Here is an 11,308-nt window from a genome sequence, read left to right as displayed (position 1 = left end):
TCAATCTCTCCATCTCAACGCACTCCAGCCGTGTCTCCTGGTCCAGGTGTTTACTGTAGGTCTTGAGCCACTGCCTCAGGCTGTCCTGGGGTGTGTCGCCCCTGCAGGGGGCAGTAGAGTAGCACACTCAGAGAGGATGGCAGGGACACACAGGCACACGACTCTACATACATTGTCACACACAGACACACACTCCTGTATACAGACACAAACAATGACACCCACGTGCTGACAAGAGCAGACATGCAGAACCTGCTCCTCAACAGCCAAACCCTGCAAGATAAAGAAGGCCTTCCTGTTCAACCACGTCTTCAGAGCTCAAACCCAGATCAAAGAGCAGCAAGAGCACTGGAAACCTCACTCTGTGCTGATGTTACTCTGTGAAGAACCTGGTCATGATGCCGAGCACTGCTGTGCTGTGAGCACTGGACAGCCATTGTGTTGTGTGGTGGACTCATCATGGGGTTGTGTACCTTCGAGTTGCGAAGACTGACACAGGCACCCCTCTCAACCAGCAGCCTGGCAACGGGGAAGTGTCCGCAGCTCAGGGCATCATGCAGTGGAGTGATCCCCTCGCACAGCGGACCCCCGGGGTCGTTCACATTCGCCCCCTGGTCCAGCAGCGCCCGCACAATCTCTCAGGGACGGGGAGAGAGACAGCCTCGGTCAAAATGGTCTGCATGTGTTGTTTTTAAGTAAATTATATTAATGGATGTGCTGTGTTTATTGCCCAATGCCCTGTGCTGACCTGTTCTGTCCACAACGGAAGGTCTTTGTAAATGTTTGGGCAAGACTTGCATGAAGTTGCCATAACAAAACAGTTATTCTGAATCTTGAGAGAGAGGGAGAAATAAAGACACTCAAAAACGGGAGACACAGGCAGACTCACCCAGGTGGCCGTGGTTACAGGCTTCATGAAGGGGGGTCCAGCCGCAGAAATCCCTGGGGTTCACCGGGTGACCCTGAAACACAGAACAGAACAGCACAGTCAGTCTCGCTGCATCATTCTTAGTCTGCCCGTGTCTCCGTTTCTCCTCCGTCCGCATTGGGCTGCCCTGCTCAGCGAGTCTCAGGACAGCTGGCAGTCTGGCAGCTCTTACCTGCTCCAGCAGGCACCACACAGCTCTGCCAGCGAAGCCGCCGTCAGCTCGGACTGCGCCGAGCCCCCCCGCTGCTGCACTGAAAGCCACTGCCTCAACACCCGACACTGGGGTGGAGAGAGGCTGAGGAAAGGAGAGGTCTAATCACATACAGGACATATGCATGTGCGTGTGTATACCTGACGGGGAGACGGGGAGACGGACCTGTAGCTTTGGCCGCTGTGCTCTCTGTGCAAACTCCAGGGCTGTGCGGTAGCAGGGCTCCAGCTGCTCCAGGCCCTGTCCACTGTCCTCCAGGGACGCTGTGATATTCAGCCAGGTTTCACACTCCTGCAAGACACACTCACTGTTAGGGACTGATGACGACACCCTCAGACACCCCCCCCAGACACACACACCCTAGACACACCTCTTTGGGGTTGCCCTCTCTCAGACGCAGCTCCTGTCTGTAGTGCTGGACAGCCTTGTCATGCTGCCGGAGGTCAGTGTAGGTCGCGGCCAGAGACACGTGGATCACAGCCAGCTCCCGAGACGGCCTCCCCAGGGCCAAAGCGCTGGACAGCTGAGACAGAGGGACAGAGGGACATTGAACACTTCCAATCCCTTTGATTCACTACAGGAAAAGATTTTCCACTTAAACAATAGACTTTTTAAGTTTTACGATGTGCAAGGTCCATTTCAGCACCGGTGTCACTTCTATTGCTAAATATGAGAGGGACCTCTAGTGATTAAAAAAAAAAAAAGTCACATTTGGCTGACCTGGGAATTAAACTGCTCCTGAGACAGACAGACAGACAGCTCTAATCGACTCCAATGTACTGCTGATTCTGCAATCACACCAACTTTCCAATAGGTGGCACTGTTTCTTAATCCTTCCAAGTTTTTCTATACTTTGCTGTAATTGTGCTGTAATACCATTACAGCGTAAAATCTGCATTAGCCTGGCAGGAGACAGACATTCCCGATTCCCTTTGACAATACACAAAATAACCACAGACTATTCTGTGCAGGTGGGACAAGACCAAGAGAAATACGCGTCCAGGGCCTTGCTGTAGCAGCCCAGCTTGCAGCACAGGTCCCCCAACTGCTCAGCCAGCCCCCCCGCATCCTGTGGCCGGCCCTCGGGCAGCTCGGCCAGGGCCTCCTCCAGGGCACAGCCGCGGATCGCTACAGAGAAACAGTCACCGCATCACCGCCACCATCACTGTGTACTGGACTCTATATTTCACCCCACAGTTTACTAAATACAATGCTCTCTAAACAACCTGTCACCTGTAGGCCATTCCTGTCATAATCTGTATCTGTAATGAAATCTTACCATTATTGTAAAATGATAAGTCCAGATATGGCAATTGATGAGCAGTGCATTTGAATAATATTAACAGCGCTTTCACATGACGCCACACTGCTCTGGCCATCATGCCACAATGACCCGGCGGTGTCTACGTGTGCGTGCACGGCTCACCCTGCTTCAAGCTCCTCTTCACGGCCTCCCTGTCTGCCACCTGCAGGGAGCCCAGTTTGTACGCCTTCTTCAGAGAGCGCCGTGCCGACACAGCAGCACCTGGACATACAGACACAGTCAACCCCTACACACACACGTTCCACACACACACGCTCCACACACACACACGCTCCACACACACACACATGCTCCACACACACACACACACACACACCACACACACACATGCTCCACACAGACAGTTTTTTTTTTGCAACACTGTATATCATATGCATTAGAGATTTGAGGCAGAATTTGGTAAATGTCATACTACAATAAAACAAACCTCTTCACTCTTATTAAACCCTCATAATCCTGAAGTGCTGACCCTCAAAATTGACAAGCACTGTTTAATCATAATTTTCTTCATGTGGCTGCTGATTTGGGTGGGGTACGCTGGTGAAAAACCCTTTGTGATGTTATACATGCACAATCACACAGGTCCCAATCAACCTCTTGACAAAAAGAAAAACATTTTTTTATATGTAGAGCGTTCTCCGTCTACAGATTCATTTCATTTTGTATGTGTGTGCATTTTGAATATTGCAAAGACGTAGCTCTGTCACATGCACAGGGAAGCACATGCTGACACAGCAGTCACCTGACAGGAGAGGAAAGCTGTGTGCTTTAGAGCTGTGGTGCTTCACTGCTCCAGTTTAGGGACAGGGTGCCAGTCCACAGTTTCCCTGATGATCAACTGATTATTTTAAAATTCTCCTCTTATGCCTTGTGACTTTTAATAACACCCATGTTTTCTGTGACCCAAATTCAACCAGGAAAGTAAGCCATTCTGCACAGTTAGTCTACAAAAAGAAACTGCACAGTAGAGAGTGACTGATGATAGAAATCAGCTGACTTGGACAGCCCCGCCCCTAGCAGTTAACCTCTCAGTCATGGGATTCCTCACATTCCTCAACTGGTGTTTACTACAGCTGTGACAGCTGGCCCCCAGGTTTCTCTGAATGGCCTCCACTTTACTAGGAAGAGGCGAGCCTGCAAAAACAAGTTACCAGAGAAAGCCCCCATCTCACGTAAATAAACTTGGGTAGTGTAGTGGGAATAGGTTGGGGTTCAGTGGTCACTGCCACCCATGACATGAGGTCACAGGTAAGGGTTGGGCGATCAGGGGAAGTCCAAAGTCGTGGTCAGGAGATCAAGCAAGGGGTCAAGGGTTATACAAGGCACACAGAGAATGCTTGGAATTGTAGTTAACAATGAGAAAACTTCACAATGACTGAGTGTTAGTGAGGGGTTTATATATGGAGCAGAGAACCAGGTTGGGAGATGCAGAGCGAATGGGAGCAAAGGGTGATCACATGAGTGCACAGGGGTTTCAGGAATGTTGATTGATTGAATGAAGGGAGCCGGGAGAAGTGACTGATAAGGATGGACAATGGCGACATCTAGTGGGTTGAAGTGGAGGTGCTAGACAGGGATTGCAGAGGTGCTGGACAGGGCTGTGACAGTCTGGTGCAGTTGGATTTCCAGGAACCTTGGTCATAAGGTTTGGGAAATTTAACGAAAGTTGAATATCTACTGGAAAACAGAAGTACAATATAACACACTGAAGGAGTTTGTCTCCTGACATTTAGCAGTATAGTGCACGACTCCTGCTATTCACACCTGTTTAAAATGACAACAGACGTTTTTCCAAAGGGAAGAAAGCATGGGAACAGCTTATCCTTCATGAATTGCACAGAGGAGCATGATTTGAAAAATGAATGGTCTGACTTAGTTGGATTAAACAAAGAGTGATGGAGACAGAAGCTAGTGACACTTTAAAGCACTTCCAAGTCCTGTTCGTTCATTTGATATATCTTATTCTTATAACCAAAATGTTAAACCAATGGCTCAATCTGATAATAGATTTTGTAAGACACCGTAGTCCTGTATTTTGCTATTCATTTTCTCTTATTGATTGATATAGGTTGCAAGTGTGGGAAGTTTCATTTCATTGCAGACATTTGCCCCAAACCTCAACATTTCTTTTCTGTTTGAGCACCAGAATTACTTTACTTTAAAGCAAGTATCTATATTGTGTAAGTAATATATTTTTTAATGGCCTGCAGAAAAAATGCATTTATGAAGTTAATTTGTTACTTAGTTACTTAACTGGGTATTAGGCGTGTAATGAAAATCACCGGCACACTGTTGCAGAATAGTATCATATGTGTTAGTCATTTTTTTGGGGCTTTTGAGTGTGGAAATAAATAAGATGGTTGATTTTTCACTTCCTTTTTTATGATCCACACAGGTTCATATGAAGTTCTGAGAGATTTTTTTTTTATTATATATATATATATATATATATATATATATATATATATATATATATATATATATATATATATATATGGGTGACAAATTAATGGAAAAACCTGAATAAATGAAGGGTCAGGGGTCATTATTGGGGCACCATAAGCACTGGTCTACAGAGATGTGGAAAAAAGTGATATGGTCAGATGAGTCATCCTTCACCATATTCTCGACAAGTGGGCAAATGAATGTGTGGCGACACCAAGAGAACATTACAGGCCTGACTGCTTGACCACTACAGTGAGGGGGTCCGGAGGCTCTGTTATGCTGTGGGGGGCATTGTCCTGGCATGTTTTGGGTCCACTTGTCCCCTTAGAGGGAAGGGTCACTGCAAATTTTGACAAAGTTATTCTGAGTGATCACCTTTATCCTATGGTGAAACATTTCTATCCTGATGGGAGTGGTCTCTTCCAGGATGACAATGCCCCATCCACAGGACACGAGGGCTCACTGAATGGTTTAATGAGTATGAAAATGATGTGACTCATATGCTATGGCCTTCGCAGTCACCAGATCTCAACCCAACTGAACACCTATGAGTGATTTTGGACTGATATGTTAGACAGCGCTCTCCACCTCCATCATCAAAAGCCCAAATGAGGGAATATCTTTTGGAAGAATGGTGTTCATCCCTCCAGTAGAGTCAGAGACTCGTAGAATCTGTGACAAGAGCATTGAAGCTGTTCTGGCGGTTCATGGTGCCCAACACCTTACTGAGACACTTTATGTTGGTTTCTCCTCTAATTTTTCTAATCCTCTAAAGGATTTGCAACCAAGTATGAAACCCACAATTTAATTCATGATTATGTTAGTTTGTCCAATTACTTTTGAGTTCCTAAAATTCGGGGGACTGCATATAAAAATGCATATCATTCCTAAACCATTCACCCAATTTGGATGTAACTACCCTCAAATTAAAGATGAAAGTCCACACTAACAATCTACACTTGATTGTTTCCTTTCAAATCTATTGAAGTGGCATACAGAGCCAAAAATGATGACAATTCTGTGTCTGTCCAAATATTTATGGACCTAACTCTATGTTGTAGTGTAATCGTAAGTCTACTCCTTATAATTGCATATCAGATAATTGCATACTATTTTATTGCATAGCAAACAGCTGGTTCCCTTTTTAAAATGCATAGTTTTTAATTGAAACATGCTTCGGTTAAATGCATACCCTTAGTGTATGATGTGGTCCCGTTCACAATTTCACACTTCAATTTACACCTGATAATTGCATAGTGCTCTCCACTACAGTAAAGTTCAGATTTATATCAAAAACTTTTTTCATACTTAGTAGAAGTCAAAAATCTAAGACAGTGTACCAGCTACGCACTTTATTATCATTGACCACAGAGAAGTGTGAACTGTTTTTATTATAACTCATTATTAATCTATCCCTTTCTCATGCGATACTTCATCTAGATCTGTACCTCCCATAGTGTAATTATAGTGGCCATGTTTGTTACCTGCATGTATTACCTTGCACTTGTCCACATTAAATTTCATTTGCCAGGTGTCGGCCCACAACTGAATATTATCTAAGTCCCTTTGAATAGCCTGTGCTGCCGAGATTGTATCTGCTGAGCCACCTATTTTAGTATCATCTGCAAATTTGACAAGTTTTCTAACTATCCCAGAGTCCAGATCATTAATAAAGATTAGAAAAAGCAAAGGCCCTAATACTGATCCCTGTGGATCTCCACTAACAACCTCACTCCAGTTAGAAGCAACTCCTCTAATTGACACGCTCTGTTTCCTATACATCAACCAGTTCATAATCCATCTACTGACATTACCCTGAATGCCTACAGCTTCCAATTTGAGGATCAGTCTTTGGTGTGGAACCTTATCAAAAGCTTTTTGAAAATCTAAGTATATCATATCATATGCTTTCACATGATCTACAGCTGCAGATTAGTAAGTAAATTAGTAAATTAGTAAGACATGATCTGCCTCATCTAAACCCATGTTGACTATCTCCAAGAATATGGTTTTCATTGAGATGCTCCTCTGTTTTCTGTCTAATCATTTTTTCCAACATTTTACAGGTGATGCAGGTGAGACTGATTGGTCTGTAATTTCCTGGCTCAGTTTTGTCCCCTTTCTTGTGGATTGGTATGACATTTGCTGTCTTCCAGTCAGTTGGCAAATCCCCTGTTCTAAGTGTGTTTTGGAATATATGAGTTAGCGGCCTATACATAATTTCCCTCATTTATTTAAGTACTGTTGGAAATATATCATCTGGCCCAGGTGATTTTTGTTTTTAATTCTGCTAGTCCCTTTAATATCTCCTCCTCATTTATCCTGATCTATCCTGATTTGATTGGACTGATCGTTAACCTGTGGCATGTTTTCCCTTTTTTCTTTTGTAAAAACCTCTGTGAAATACTCATTTAGAACATTTGCCACATCTTGTTCGTTTTCCAAGATACTTTCAATTTTCAACTGAATCTGTATCCAGTGTGCTCCAGTCTAACTCTTCTAAGTGCCACCTCATACCTTCAAGGTTTGCTTTTCTAAAATTGTAGACCATTGTTTTAGACTTGGTTCTTGTTTTTTTAAAGGCCTCAAAGCTAACCATATTGTGATCACAGTTTCCCATTGGTTCTCTAACTAGTGTCCCTCTGACTCTATCTTGGTCATTCTGTACTATACCCCAGGTTGATTGAGATTAAGGTTTTGCTTGCTTACATGTAATAACATTTTCCTCCTGATTTATGTCTGTGCTTCTGGTACAATAAACCTACAGTTACAGACTTTTAACTTTAGGCTTTTGTTGGAACTAATAGCTGACGCCCACTGTGCATTGTATCTTGGTGATGACTGATTTATATGAGTCATGTACACATGCACAGAGAACATTGTTGTATTACAGTGAGGGAAAAAAGTATTTGATCCCCTGATGAATTTGTATGTTTGCACACTGACAAAGAAATGATCAGTCTATAATTTTAATGGTAGGTGTATTTTAACAGTGACAGACAGAATAACAACAACAACATCCAGAAAAACGCATTTCAAAAAAGTCATAAATTGATTTGCATGTTAATGAGGGAAATAAGTATTTGACCCCTTCGACTTAGTACTTGGTGGCAAAACCCTTGTTGGCAATCACAGAGGACAGATGTTTCTTGTAGTTGGCCACCAGGTTTGCACACATCTCAGGAGGGATTTTGTCCCACTCCTCTTTGCAGATCCTCTCCAAGTCATTAAGGCTGACATTTGGCAACTCAAACCTTCAGCTCCCTCCACAGATTTTCTATGGGATTAAGGTCTGGAGACTGGCTAGGCCACTCCAGGACCTTAATGTGCTTCTTCTTGAGCCACTCCTTTGTTGCCTTGGCTGTGTGTTTTGGGTCATTGTCATGCTGGAATACCCATCCATGACCCATTTTCAATGCCCTGGCTGAGGGAAGGAGGTTCTCACCCAAGATTTGACGGTACATGGCCACGTCCATCGTCCCTTTGATGCGGTGCAGTTGTCCTGTCCCCTTAGCAGAAAAACACCCCCAAAGCATAATGTTTCCACCTCCATGTTTGACGGTGGGGATGGTGTTCTTGGGGTCATTCCTCCTCCTCCAAACATGGCGAGTTGAGTTGATGCCAAAGAGCTCGATTTTGGTCTCATCTGACCACAACACTTTCACCCAGTTCTCCTCTGAATCATTCAGATGTTCATTGGCAAACTTCAGACGGGCCTGTACATGTGCTTTCTTGAGCAGGGGGGCCTTGTGGGCGCTGCAGGATTTCAGTCCTTCACGGCGTAGTGTTACCAATTGTTTTCTTGGTGACTATGGTCCCAGCTGCCTTGAGATCATTAACAAGATCCTCCCGTGTAGTTCTGGGCTGATTCCTCACCGTTCTCATGATCATTGAAACTCCACGAGGTGAGATCTGGCATGGAGCCCCAGACCGAGGGAGACTGACAGTTATTTTGCGTTTCTTCCATTTGCGAATAATCGCACCAACTGTTGTCACCTTCTCACCAAGCTGCTTGGCGATGGTCTTGTAGCCCATTACAGCCTTGTGTAGGTCTATGATCTTGTCCCTGACATCCTTGGACAGCTCTTTGGTCTTGGCCATGGTGGAGAGTTTGGAATCTGATTGATTGATTGCTTCTGTGTAAAGGTGTCTTTAATACAGGTAACGAGCTGCTCGTTACCTGTATAAAAGACACCTGGGAGCCAGAAATCTTGCTGAATGATAGAGGATCAAATACTTATTTCACTCATTAAAATGCAAATCAATTTATAACTTTTTTGAAATACGTTTTTCTCTCACTGTTAAAATACACCTACCATTAAAATTATAGACTGATCATTTCTTTGTCAGTGGGCAAATGTACAAAATCAGCAGGGGATCAAATACTTTTTTCCCTCACTGTATATTTTAACAATATGCTCCAGGTTAATGCATACTCCGGTTAAGTGCATAATGTCACAACAGTTCCAAGCCTATAGTGGCTTCAGTAAATCTCAGGAGACAGATGATGTAGTGACAACCACATCGCTGGGGAGATTGTTCAGATTGTGACGCCTCTCTGTGTGAAGAAGTGTCTCCTGTCTTCTGTCTTGAATGCCTTGAAGCCCAATTTCCATTTGTGTCCCCGGGTGCGTGTGTCCCTGCTGATCTGCAAAAGCTCCTCTGGTTTGATACGGTCGATGCCTTTCATGATTTTGAAGACTTGAATCTAGTCCCCACATTGTCTCCTCTGTTCCAGGGTGAAAAGGTTCAGTTGCCTCAGTTCCTTCCCTTTTCACACCGTTTGGATGAAGAAAGTGAAGAGTCCACATAGACTCCTAAGTATTTCTCATGCACTCGTCCACATTGAATTTCATCTGCCAGGTATCGGCCCACAACTGAATATTATCTACCCGATTCTACCCGACACACAAAGCTACACATGCAGCTCATAAATTGGTTAATGCAGAGAGAGCGCAGGTGCCTGGTGAGAAGAGAGGTGCCAGGGAGTGACACAGGACACAGTATTATTATATTGGGCTTGAGACCAGCTTCCCCTTGGTTTCTCCTGAGTGTATGTTGAGTTCCATGACATACTACAAAGTACTTTACTGAGGCAGATACACTAGATGAAGGGAAAAGCTTTTAGGTTCAATACTTAAACCATTCAATGCTCACTGTTACGTGCACGGGCCTTTAATTATGAAGCAAGCATTTAAACTACACATTCACACTTAATCTTTGATGAGAAACCCACACTAGCAGTGAGATATTAACACCCAGGCCATCTCAATCAGCCACAAGAGGCTCAAGATGCCTATTAAGCACATCTTAGTGCCTCCCTCCTCTGTGACCTTTTTTTTTTTTTTTACTGAAGAATAGTAACAATTTCCATGGTAGGACCACAGTTGTCGACAAATAAGCTGAATAGTTTGAGGGTGAGATGAATATTATCAGAATGCAATAAATATTAATTCGCACTCCACACAGTACTGGTGACAACTGACAGGAGATTGTTTGAGATCTTTGAGAATGTTTCAACTTAAAGATGTAGTATTGTTTTTTCCTAAGGAGATGGAGGAAGAGACTAAGTCACCCATCTGTCTGTTACAATGAAAATTATTCCATTAATATCGGGCTGCTTAGCTAAGTGACAGAAACACGGGGGACTGGGTACCCAGTAAGTGTGCAAGAAGATCCAATTAGAGAACACTCAGGCCTTGTGTGGAGACCAAATGACAATATGTAGTTTGTTTAAGTGCATCTTAAACATGTGTTGCCCGTCAAAATGTGCTTAATTTTAGTGGTCTCATCCATGGCCATGAAAATGCTGTGTAGTGGGAAGTCATCACTCTCCCACTGCCTTTCAACTCAGGCTGAGCCCAGGGGCTGCAGTATCACTAAGACCTTAAGAGACCAAAACTGTTCAGCTTCCATTAACGGGTATATTGACTCAATTTTTTCACCAGCCCTTTCAAATAAAATAAAGTTTCTTGTGAAATGGAGAAACTAAAACAAAATAAGTGCTGACTACGATAACTCTTCCTGGAACAAAGGAGCCTTACCAGCAATGTGCATGACTTCTCGTGTTTCTTGCTGACCCACAGCCGTTTACTGGTTTAACTTCACCCCAGTATCGTGGTGGCGGACATGTTTACTGCCCCCACTATAACCATTACTGTTCTCCTGATATAAAAAGAGATAATTTAAAAGATACAATTATTGAAACCACAGCCTCTGTACAAGGATACATCGTCTCACAGCCAGATCTATCAAAAGTGTTGGTTTAGATGTGTTTTCTCTAATGTGGTTTACACATACTATGAAACACAGTTCATGCAACTCAAGACTGCTCTGAGATATCTGGGTGAAAACCTGAAATGTACAGGCACATGTGAAGCTGCATGAAGCCCATGCCTCT

This window comes from Amia ocellicauda, chromosome 18 (assembly GCF_036373705.1).
Source record: "Amia ocellicauda isolate fAmiCal2 chromosome 18, fAmiCal2.hap1, whole genome shotgun sequence".
Taxonomy (NCBI): Eukaryota; Metazoa; Chordata; class Actinopteri; order Amiiformes; family Amiidae; genus Amia; species Amia ocellicauda.
Note: the sequence above shows the minus strand (reverse complement) of the source record.